The following is a 12113-nucleotide window of genomic DNA, read 5'->3' on the forward strand; positions in this document are numbered from 1 at the left end:
ATGGGTATAGCAGCGTCTCAGTGTTGATAGAGATTTCAAGGCCAAGTGCCGGCCTCACAGGAAGCACTAAGTCGATGGCAGTTGAAAATGGAGGCAGAGGGTGCGTGGACTCCTGCAACGGAAGGCTATTCCATTATTTTATCTTCTGTCAGCCCTTCCTCGCACCTGTTACGCAAGAGCCAGCCTATGGGAAGGAGCTTGTTCAGAGCAATATCAGAGTTCTGAGTCACTGAACTAGTTAAGGAAGCAAGTTTCAAAAGCCCGTTACTTTGCGGGCCCTCCAGGCAAGAGGAACAAACACTGTCACAAAAACCGCCTCCCGAATGACTGTGCAGGGCAGGGCCAGCCAGGGGTTCCCAGGCGGCTCCCTGAGCAGGGACAAGGCTTCTCCCAGTGTCTGTAGGTGCCAGAAGAAACCCACACAGGTGCTCCCTCCATAAATCCATAAGGAAGCCACCGCTCAGAGGACAACAGGAGACACGGGGCCAGAGAGAGAGTAGGACTCTGGGGGGCTTCTTCCTGGCAGGACGAGGGGATCCAGAGGCCCGCCGTTTACACTCCAGCAAAGCCACAGCCCAGTGCCCCCCGAGGATGCCTAACAGTAGGGCTGGCCAGTTCAAGGGGACAATGCGTAAAAGTAGCCTTCAGGACACAACTCTGGGGGGCCTGTGCGACAGAAACAGAACAAGAAAACCCTTGCATAGCCCCAGGGGTCTGAACAACGGTCTACCAAGCCAGCACCCCCCACTCATGCACCAGCCCCACGACCGGAAGGGGCACATGGAGCAGAGGGATGTGGGTGTGTGGGGTACATGGATTCTCAGAGGAGACACCCCAGAGTTTCCAAAACTCTCCCCAAGGCCAAGATTTGGGGCTTCTGCCATGAAAGTAACCTTTTTCCTGGCGTCCTGGATGCAGCACCAAAGGCATTTGGATGTTGCGTTAAACAGGGCTCCGGAGGCGAGTGCATTGTCTTGGCTCTTTCCAGAGGAGCGCTCATAATTGGAGTAATTTATGTCAGAATTTGACAGTTCAGCAGGGGAGGTCTGAACAGAAATCGAATTGTGAGAGATAAATATAATAGCTGGTATGAAAACAAGCTCTCAAAATTTGTGTAGACGTCCAAAGCCAGAATGAAAAAGCGACACATTTTTTAAAGGGCTATAAGGGGTGGCCCTGGAGGTAGGCGGTGGTCACAGAGGAAATATTTTCTTACAATGGTTATACTTAAGCTGGAATAGCCCTCTTTTTTGAATAACCTGCTAAAACTGAACACGCGTGAGACTAAAACAAAAAGCATTTGCCGAAAGTACTTGGCGAGGGTACAAAGACAAGATGTCGCTGCCTTTGTGAGCAAAGGCCACAGAGAGGGTGGTCTCAGAGAGGTGGTCCTGGTGTTGCCAACCAGCTCAAGTCCAAGGTCCATGGCAGCCGGGGCTCTGGTCTCCAAAACCCCCATGGACACCCAGCCTGAGGGCTGTCAGGCCACCCTGAACTCCTGCCCATGGGGAGTAGACCTCGGCTTCCTGCAGCCTCCCCACAGCTCTGCCACGGACATGTCTGTTCAAACTGTTCTGCACTCCACTTCCAGTGCCAGTTGGAGCCACCTCTGTGCGGTGATCCATTCCGTAAATTCATTACCTGCTGCGTGGTGTAATATTTCTGCTGACGTGCCCTGAACTTGCCTCCCTCGTGGCTCCAAGATGCCGCTCCCTGGCAGGATGCAGTGAACAAGTCCGGGCTCATCTCATCCACACCATTCATTGAGGGGCCGATCGCTTCCTAACAGCCCACGGCTTGTCCACAGCGCTGCCCACGTCCAGGTGCCCCTGAGAATGCCACTGACTCTTGGTGGCCCACTTATGCTTCTAGACTGTCACCCAAGTGTCACAGGCCAGAATGCACCCTAGTTTTTAGGTGAGAAGAAAATAATCTCAGTTTAATATCTTCCATACTCCATTGGGGGGCAGCACTGTCCTGGGTGCACGGGCAGTAATGTCTACACACTTTCTGCACCCAGGGAGTTTGTGAACTGGCGGGAAAGAGTCTGCAGGCAGCACGGGGCGGACAGGTGGGTGCTGACCCACAGTGCGAGCCACCTGTCTGCAACGGGGCACAGCCAGGAGAAAAGTGCAGCCAGTCCTGACCTCCGCGGCGGGCTGCGTCCTGTGCCAGGTGGCCCGTTGGCTTTCACGGGGCTCTGAGAGGCAGGGCAACACCTTTGCTCCCGACATACTGAAACCAGGGCTCAGCAGGTGCTAGTAGTGGGTGGTCACTCAAATTACACCAGTCTGCTTCTTTTGGCTTCTTTAAAAAAGAAAGATATGAATGCTCTGTTGCACTCCGTTGAGAGCCCACTAACTTCTTGACCACCTTCAAATAGCTTTACTGAAAAAAAACGAGCCCTAATGAGGATGAAGCACAATGTCACAGCCTTGTGGCTGCCCGGGGCCATCCATGAGCTCATCAGAGTTGGGATTTCACCGCCCAGAGAAGAAAACAGCAGGTGGGTGTTCTGGCCTGCTTTTCTGTGAGGGGCGCCCGGTCTTCCAGAGCGAGAGCATCCAGGCTGGACACCCACTCCTTTCCTTCTGCCAGGGTGGCCTCTTCCCAGGGCTGTGTGACCCTCGCCTCCCTCTGCAGCCCTGGCAGTGCACTGCGAGCCAGCCTGTCGGCATCTCGCTCATGGGCGAGTCGCCGGTCTCTCTCTCTCCTCACTCCGTCTGACACATCGCAGAGCTGCCACCTTACAGGTTAGCCTCTGATTTTTCTGTGCCATCGACCGTCATGTCCGAGAAGCCCAGTCGCTTGCCTCGGTTTCTCTCAGTTAGCTTCCTCCTATTTTCTCTTGAAAGCAACCCTAAGTAATTGCCACTTAGGCCACAGCCCATCTGTAATATTGGGTTCTATTGGGTTGGCCAAAATGTTGGTTCGTTTTTTTTCCATACGATGGCTCTAGTAGCGCTTAGTTGTCTTTAACTTCATTCAAAACAATTTTGTTAGATTTTATTGTGACAGCTATCCTATCGGCGTGCATTAAAAAAAAAAAAATCAAAATCGGTGAATCGGTGTAGCCATTTAAATATTGAGGATGGAAGAAAATAAGCAATATTTTCGCATGTTATGCTTTATTATTTCAAGAAAGGTAAAAATGCAACTGAAACAAACAAAAAAAAGATTCATGCAGTGTATGGAGAAGGTGCTGTGACCGACCGAACGTGTCAAAAGTGGTTTGCTACCCTGGCTGGTGTGGCTCAGTGGATTCAGTGCCAGCCTGAGAACCAAAGGGTCGCTGGTTCAATTCCCAGTCAGGGCACAGGCCTGTGTTGCGGGCCAGGTCCCCAGTTGGGGGCGTGTGAGAGGCAACTGTTCCACGTAGCTCGCACATTGATGGTCCTCCCTCTTTTTCTCCCTCCCTTCCCCTCTAAAAGTAAATAAATATAATCTTTTTTTAAAAAAAAAAAAGTGGTTTGCAAAGTTTCGTGCTAGAGCTTTCTGGCTGGATGGTGCTCCACAGTCGGGTAGACCAGTTGAAGTCGAGAGCGATCAAATCGAGACATTAATTGAGAACAGCCAGCATTATACCATGTGGGAGATAGCCAACAAACTCAAAATATCCAAATCAATGAAGTTATTGGTGACAATGAAAAATGTGTCCTTTATTTTACAGAAAAAACCACATGGACTTTTTGGCCAACCCAGCAGATTTCCAGGCAAGTATTTTCTGTAGCTTGTCCTGACCAGGCCTCAGCCCAGGCCTGAACGCCACCCCGGCTCCAGAGCGGGATCTCTGCATAGGAGGCGAGTTCCTCCTGTAAGTGCTGACAGAGCGAGCCAGGGACAGACAGGGGTGGGAAACACTTGGACTCAAGGCCGGGCTCTACCACTGACGAGCTGTGTGACTTCGAGGAAGCTACTTAACCTCTCTGAACCTCAGCCTCCTCGTCTGTAAAACAAGGCTAACACTGCCTCTCACAGCTGTGCTGTGAAACATTGAATGGCCCGTTATATGCCCAGCTCCCAGTCCAGTGTCCTTCCTTAACACAGAAGGACATGCCTGTCCCTTCCCCACCTGCAGGCCAGCACTGAGGGCCCACTGCCAGCCCTGCACAGCCATCCTCCTCAATTGTCTGGGAGCCACTGCCTTCTGCCTTCCAGCTCCAGGTGTGGGAGGGGCCAAGTCTACCTGGCAGATCACTCACCGTGGGCTCCCAGTGGGATTAGGGATTGAGCTTCTCTCCACCTGGAAACCTGGAAACCCAGGTGCTGAGGAAGTCCTCTCTTTCTGCTGGACCTACGGATCCCCGCTGGCCTTGCCTGAGTACTGTTAGCTCACCTGCTTCTGGGGCCCACCTTCCCTTCTTCTTGTTCCAATCCAGCCTGAGCTCACGCGCCGGAATTTCTCGGAAGAGAGCCTCATCTAATCTCCTTCCAGTGGAAGAAAACATTTTCCCCCCATTTTCCTTAAACATTCTTGGCATTTGTACCAGAGGGCTGGGTGATCTCTTTGGCCTTTCCACTCAGAGCCGTTTGGTTTCTCCTGCAGGTACAGAAAGGAGTCTCCCATTCCTCAGTAGGAACAGTCGGCTCATTCTAATGCTAAGCAGTCATGCTAACGCTACCCTGTGCAGGCAGAAAGACCCAGCACTCCATCCAGCACAGTGGGTGGGGTGCCAGACCTGGCTTAGACCCTGGTACCTGGGCACCCTAGAGAAAACCATCAGGTGGGCCACATCCCCTGCCCATGCCCTAGAAGGACTCTCTGAGACAGGACTCACAGGATGCCCAGGGGGGCCAGGTCCTTGCCTCGCCCCCTCCTTCCCCACCCACAGTAACCATGGAGACAATCAATAAACTCCCTGCCCTGAGTCATTGAGGCTTTGTGTCCCAGTCCTGTACCCCACATTTTGTTTTCCAGCGCTCTAGGTGCCAGAAACAAGAGCCACCAAGGCCTGAGTGGAAGTGGATCAGGGGAACTGAGGGGGAGAGGGAAGAACGTCTGAGAGATTCCTGAAGGCCGTTTCCCCTCCGCCGGGCTCTGACAGCTCCTGTCTGGTACAATGTCCCTCAATGCCTGCAGCGAGTGGCACAGACTCTCAGAGGCGCAGTGGTGGGCACAGCAGTTGACTATGGGAGCCAGTCATTTCTGTCTGTCCAAATGAGGCACCGGGGCCTTCACCCAGTCTGCCCCAGGGCCTCGCTCTCCAACGCCCCCCACCCCCTTCCCGAGCAGGTCTCAGGTGCCTGGGAACTTTCCAGCTGTCTGTGAAAGCGCCTGGGGACCGGCTCCCCGCCAGGAGGGGCGGCTGTGTCCTGCAGGAGGCGTGTCCCAGAGCGAGAGGGCACAGACACGTAACTGCGGGGGCGGGCGGGGTGGGGTGCGGGAAACTGGCGGCAAGAAGGAGGGCGCGGCCGGGGCGTGTGCACCCAAGTCGGAGGGCTCCGTGGTCCGTGGGCCCCGTGGGACTCTCGGGACGAGCCCAGGGAGCGGGAGAGCGAGCACGGCTGATTCAGAAAGTTCAGGCTGTGACATCAGGGCCGGGACGCAGTTGGTGGAGTAAAACCTCAAAAATGCGAGGCGTCGGCAGGCTGGCAGGCGGGGAAGGCAGAGGGCGCCTTTCCTGGCGCAGGTAGGCTCAGGGTGCCCGCTGACCCCGCACCCGGCCCCGCCGGCGGCTGGGACCCACAGGCGCCCGGGACCCACAGGCGCCCCGAAAACGAGCCTGGCCCTGCCCGCGCGCCCCCCACGCGATATCGCAGTGACGCCGGCAGCAGCAAGGGACCCCAGGGCCACCGCGCCGGCAGGAAGTCCTTCGGGGGACTGCAAGGTGAGTCTGGAGACTTTTTGTGGTTGTTGTGTGTATGTCTGAATACATTGCAAGCTGCCCTCTGTTCGGAAGGGGACTTCCAGCTCACATCTTTCCTTCGCAGGATGAGACCAGCGCCCAGGGATAAGTGAGTGGCAGCGAAGCGTGGTTTCTGAGCCGCCCCTTGCCCCTCCGCGGTGTTTCCCTGGTTTGCCGGGGCGCCCGGCGTGGGCGCTGGGCGGTTTGGGTGGAGTTCTCCGACTCCAGTCGCCAACAGCTGCCCGCCCGTAGGAGCGCTTTGGAAGCGACACAGGGACATTCTGTTTGCTAGTGAAAAAGTTAAGGCCTGAGACCCTCCCAAAAGTTAGGCTGAGATGTTTCTGAATTATTCCAGGTGAAGCCAAATTTCCCCCCCCCCCCCCCCCCCCCCCCCCCGCTGAGAAAGTGGCCAAAGCGAAAACATGGCCTGGAGCCAGGGGTGGAATGGGAACCTGCCTCCTCTTCCCCATTTGCCCGGGGAGCTGCCGGGACGCAGATTGCTTGCGCCTTACTTCTTTGACTAAGTCCTCCCCGCCGGCCCCCCACCCCGCCCGGAAGGTAGGACACGGCAAGCCCTGTTGCCCCAGCGATTTGAAGAGCTTCACAGAGGACACATTATGTCATAATAGTTCACTCCACGACAGCCAGCCGTTAGCTAGTGGGGAAACACCAGCTCTGCTAACCGAAAGGGAAACCAAAGCAGGCTGCCGGCTCTACTGGCACGAAGCAGGCGGCAGCCAGCCCGCAGCCACCTGGCAGGACTGCTCCCTGGCTTCTGTCGAATGAGGAAGGGGAGGGAAAGACCACCGGAGCGACTCAGAAGCCCCCTCCCACCGAAGCTGTTGGGTTTCACTGACTCCACTAAGGTTCCCGGGAACCTGAAGCTCATTTTAAGCACCCCTCCTTTTGAAGTCCTGCTGGAGACTGGGAGAGCCTTGAGTTAGAAGATGTAAAAGTGGCGTTGGTGCATCTTGTCCCTAACCCTTTTACAAATGGTTTGCAAGGGCCCCCAAAGAACTCAGCCAGGGTCTCTCCAGGAGGTTGGTGACCTCCTGCTCTGTTGGAGGCAGTGGTGCTGGAAAAGGATTTAGTCCTCCATTTCCCCTGAAATGCTGGCTCCCCATCTTCACCCCAGATACAATTTTAGGAAAGAAATGCATTGCAAAACAAATGTTTCCCCAGCCTCCATACTTAATCAACACATAGCCTGTGGAGGAATAAAGAGAGGATGACTTCTGTCCTTTTCCCTGAAGACTAAACCCAAGAGAATAATGAACACTCAGCAAGTTACTGCTTTCATCAAAGAGGGAGACATCCCTCCTCCCATCCATTCATTCAACACTGACTGTACCTACTGGGTGCCAGGCAGTGTGTCGACACCCTGGAGTCCTGAGATAATTTGCCCACAATCTGAGCAGGCAGAAACAAATAGGTGAGGCAGATACAGACACAAACTGCAGCTCAGAATCTTCCACACCCTGACCAACAGCACTGGCCGCAGGGCACTGGAAGAATCCCAGGGAGGGTGGGATAAACTCCCCCGGGGAAGTACCGTATTTTGCCGTGTATAATGCACACTGTTTTGCCCAAATTTTTGAGGGAAAAATAGGGTGCACATTATACACAGCAAAATACAGAAGGTCACCCCTGCCAAAGTTGTGGATGGGCAGGTGTGGGGAATGAGTGGGAGGTCCCAGGGAAGGGTGTCCAGGCAAAGAGTGCATGCAAAGTCAAGGGCAGGTTGGGGAAAATGCAAGTCACGGGGACTGTATTATTGGGTTGGCCAAAAAGTCTGTTTAGTTTTTTCTGTAAAATAAAAGACACCTTTTTCATTTTCACCAATAATTTTGTTGATTTGGATATTCTGAGTAAGTCAGCTATCTGCCACTATTGGCTGCTAGTGGGCAGAGGCCAGGGGGGCTGCTAACCATCCTCCAGTGCATGAGACAGCCCACAGCAGAGAATTATTTGGCCAAAATGTCAACAGTACCAAGAAACTTCACAGACCACTTTTGACCATTCGATCGGTCACAGTACCTTCTCCATATGCTGCATAAATTTTTTTTGGCATGTCAATGGCATTTTTTTACCTTTCTTGAAATAATAAAGCATAATATGCTGAAAATGTTGCATGTTTTCTTCCATCTTCCAATATTAAAATGGCTGCACAAAAATTCACCAATTTTGATAAGTTCTTTTAATGCACGCCGATAGGATGGCTGTCACAATACAATCTAACAAAATTGTTTCAAATGAAGTTAAAGACAACGAAGCACTCCTACAGCCATCGTAGGAAAAAAACGTAATGGACTTTTTGGCCAACCCAATACTCTACTAAGAACTGTGAGCTCTCTCCTGTAGCAATGGGAAGAATCTTTGGGTTGTTAAGCAGGGAAAGGATACAGTTGGATTTGTGTTTGGAGAGACAACTAGTGACCAGAGGAAGCTGGCTTGGCAAGATGGGACACAGAGATGGGGAGAACCTCGAGTAAGATAATGGCAGTGGGATCTGAGGAAATAGAGTGGATTTCAGCGTATGTTTAGGAAGGAGAATCAAAGTACCTGGTGCCCAGCCGCATGTGGTAATGGAGGAGTGAGTGGGAGAGAGGATGTTTATACAGTGCTGAGCTGGGGGTGGGGGTGTATTGTGATGCGTGCAGTAGAAATCCCATGAACTACACAGGAGTGGGTTTGGGAAGTGGATTGTGGAAGAAGAAGGCAGTGAACACTTTAGACATGTCAATGTTGGCTATTCCTAGGAGAGGCCCAGGCGGAGCAGTGTGGTCAGCAGGGAGCGCTCTGCTCTGGAGCTCAGCAAGAGCTGGAGGCTGCTCCAATGGAACACGAATGCAGTGTTGAAGGAGTCAGAGAAGCCTTGTGAGACCACGGGCTGCTGAGAGTCTTGGATTTGTCAGGAAAGGCCTGCAGATATCCTTTTCATATCAATGCTGGCTTCCAAATGACTCTCTCTAGGCGCCCAAGGCTTTCCCCTGGCGCCTTGCAGGATGATGCCTGAGATATTGGAGAATCCTGGGTTAACGGCACACAGGAAGTACGAGTGGGTTTAACCAAACAAGCCAATCCCTGGAAATCTCGTCCACTGAGAGAAATGAATACTTTAGCTCAACTGTAAGATCTGCCAAGAGCCCCCCAGAACTCACTGCACGTGGGGGTGAGAGCCCTGCAGTCATTCACACGGGAGGGTGACTTCCCCAGGCCGATTCTGACCCCTACAGGGTGGTCCTTTCCGTCTGGCTGCCCCTGCCCAGGTCAGGGTCTTATGGGATCTGGTGTGGAAGGGAAAAAAGCCTTGAACTTGGAACTAGACAGACATGGGTTCAATTCTTATCTTGACCCCTGACTGGCTTGCCCTTGAACAAGTCTTTGAATCTCTCAGCTTCATTTCCCTTACATTTAAAATGGGGATAATAAGCACTGGCTGGTGTGGCTCAGTGGATTGAGCACCAGCCTGCAAACCCCAGGGTCTCGGGTTCGATTCCCAGTCAGGGCATGTGCCTAGGTTGCGGGCTGGGTTCCCCAGTGGGGGCCGCACAAGAGGCAACCACACATTAATGTTTCTCTTTCTCAATCCTTTTGGCTCTCGCTCTAAAAATAAATAAATAATTTTTTTAAAAAATTAAAATGGGGATAATTATTACTCGCCAGGGCAATGGTTAAAATCGGGGTCAGGTTGAAGAAGAGAGTGCATTGAGTGTGCTGCAGAAATTGTAAGCTTCTGTAAAGATTAAGGGGCTCCATTATTACTCATCTAGCCTCCAGAAGCCATCGGGTGGACTGAGCAGGTGTTGGGCCTGGACAGCGTCTCGGGCCCAGACTTGCAGCTCTTACCTGTGTCTCCCGTCATACCAACGGCACACAACTATTCTGGTCACTTCTCTTTTTACTCCTCGCCCACAGTGGCCAGAGCCCCAGAGTGAATGCTTTACTGACGCTGAAGCAGGTCACACACTGCGCAAGGGCTCCCGGGAGCATGTGGGGCTGAAGCGGCCGGTCTTTCCTGTGCTGGGCCATGGACCACCCACGTGCCTCCAGGTGTCCTCCAAGGGGATGATTTTTTCTGATCCAAGGTGCCGGTTGAATCAGCAGTGGCCCTGAATTTGAGCATCGATGGATGCCTCTTACATGGGTGTATCTGGGATTTTTCCCTCTGGCCCCAGCTGGGAAGCCTGACCTATTCTCCATCCCAGTGAAGCTTGACTTTTATGCCAACATCAAAACTTTCAAGTCAACACACTTCTGATAGGGCTGGCTGTTGATGAAAAAAGGAAGTAACCACAGACTCGAAGACTTCAAATGGAAAAACACTTGAGCGAGAAGCTGCCCTACCCCTTCACTTCACAGATGAGCAAACTAAGCTTCAGGCAGGCAGAGCATGCGCCCAGGTCAGCAACTGGTTCAGGGAGGGACCGCAATGCGAGCTCCGTCTCTCTGTGCTGGAACAGTGGACACCCTAGGGTTCCTCACACCTGGACCTTCCATCCTGCACACACAGGCACAGGCACAGGGACTGAAATGCTGGCAGAGAGGTAACATAAAAAGGCTGCCCTCAAAGCTGAATGTTCTCCCAAGTGGCTCCAGAGGACACGGGGGCAGACCTTGGAGAATTCCCAAAGAGCCCTGGACAAGGGGAATGCACTGGGTGCCTTTCTCCCCACTTTTGGTGTTTCACGCCATGTGTCCCACAGACCATATTGAGACCCAGGGACCGGTTGGAGTTACCCATCAAACATGGATACACAATTTACCGCCTGAAGAGAGGCTGCAGGCAAATCATGGGCACTCCGAGACTCATCCCAGTGAGAGAGAGAGAAAATGGGCAGACAGGCCATCTCCCCCTTCCCAGCGGCAACAGGAAGACCTGCAGCAGATTCTGGGTGGGGTGATTCCCAGGCCCAGAGAGAGCAGCCCAGGCTCCTGACTCTCCCCAGCACGGGCCTGAGCCACCTCACCAGGCCACCACCTGGGGCGTGAGTGGACCCGGTAGTGGAGACAGGACAGCACAGCCAAGTTCCAGAGTGAACGTCACACAAACGCAAGATTCCTTTGTCAGGGTGATTCCCAGGGGCCATGGCTGTGCCCAAATCGAGGTCTGGCCCCCGGGAAGGAACTTGCTCCCTCAGCTATAAGCAAGCTGCTGATCTGTGGAGCTTGTTGCTGAGACATGAAAGCAAACCTCACCGTGGCTCTATTTCTAGGTCAAAATTGAAGGCCGTGTTTAGAAGCCACTGCAGACTTGCTTTTAACCACCTGAAACCTCTTCCTGCCAGGAGGCTCTTCGGTTGACGCTCCTTTTCCTCCAAAACGACCCTAACTGCAAGCCAGGCCGGCTTCCGGAAAGCCCAGCAGCCACTTCCTGTCGTTCGCCAGGCGAGTCACAAAAGAAAATTGGCAGGAGAGGGGAAAACTCTAATCACAAGGAGGAGAGTTGCTGTCACACTGCTTTCAGTCTTCGCACTGTCCCCGAGGTGGGAGAGCTGTCCAGGCTGGGCTGGGGCCGGGAGGGAAGTGAGGAGTCCTCCAGCTGTAGTGTTGTGGACACAGAATGAATGGCACACAGTGGACACGCCATGTCTTCACCTCATGACCCTTGACCCCCTTGAAAAAGCAGGTACTGCAGGGCAGGGCTGGAGCCTGCCTGTCCCACCCCAACCTGAGCAGGATCCTGGGTCTGTGTGTCCTCCCGCTTGAGCTCTGTGACCCTAGCCCCACCAGGGGACAAAGTGCCAGCCTTCGGAAGCCCCTCTGGCCAGAACCCCGAGACTCCAGGGAGCCACTCACACACATGGTCTCACCTCTCCCAGGACCTAAAGCTGGGGCCATGGACACCTTCCTAAGGATCAGGGACCAGGAGTAAACAAATCCCACCCAGCCTTTCTCGGCCCCCTCGAATTTTTAGTGCTCAGGCTACAGTCTCCACAGCCATGTGCCGAATGGTGGGGCTAAGAATTCGAAGTGCACAGAAATGTCAGCCGTCGCGGTCGCCCACCTGAGCCCCTCGGGTTATTTATTCAGTGTTACGTGTGGGACAAGGGTTGACGCTGAGACACTTCCCCATCTATCCAGCCCCTTCCTTGTAAACGCCTGATGGATATCCAGCCTCCCTCCTGCCTCTCCGCCTTCCACTCCTGACCTGGGACATTCCCCCTGCCCAGTGGGTGACCCACCCGTCCCATCATGAGCCCTCCACTCCTTGGGGTGGGGGCAGGAAGGGCCCGTGAACCGCCCTACAACCAGACGCGACCTGTG

At 53.7% G+C, this 12113-nt stretch overlaps 1 protein-coding gene across 2 annotated transcripts in view; it reads left to right on the plus strand.

The window, feature by feature from the left end:
• Positions 1–5535: 5535 nt before the first annotated feature.
• The window catches only part of KIAA0040 (KIAA0040 ortholog), a 32823-nt gene continuing 26245 nt past the window's right edge, over positions 5536–12113 (plus strand). The window contains exon 1 of one of the 2 annotated variants that reach the window (XM_024553199.4): positions 5536–5828. The gene's annotated coding sequence lies outside the window, so the exon portion shown is untranslated. The remainder of the gene's footprint in view (positions 5829–12113) is intronic. The other variant, XM_071219721.1, reaches the window with a different exon arrangement.

This window comes from Desmodus rotundus, chromosome 12 (assembly GCF_022682495.2).
Source record: "Desmodus rotundus isolate HL8 chromosome 12, HLdesRot8A.1, whole genome shotgun sequence".
NCBI classification, from domain to species: Eukaryota; Metazoa; Chordata; class Mammalia; order Chiroptera; family Phyllostomidae; genus Desmodus; species Desmodus rotundus.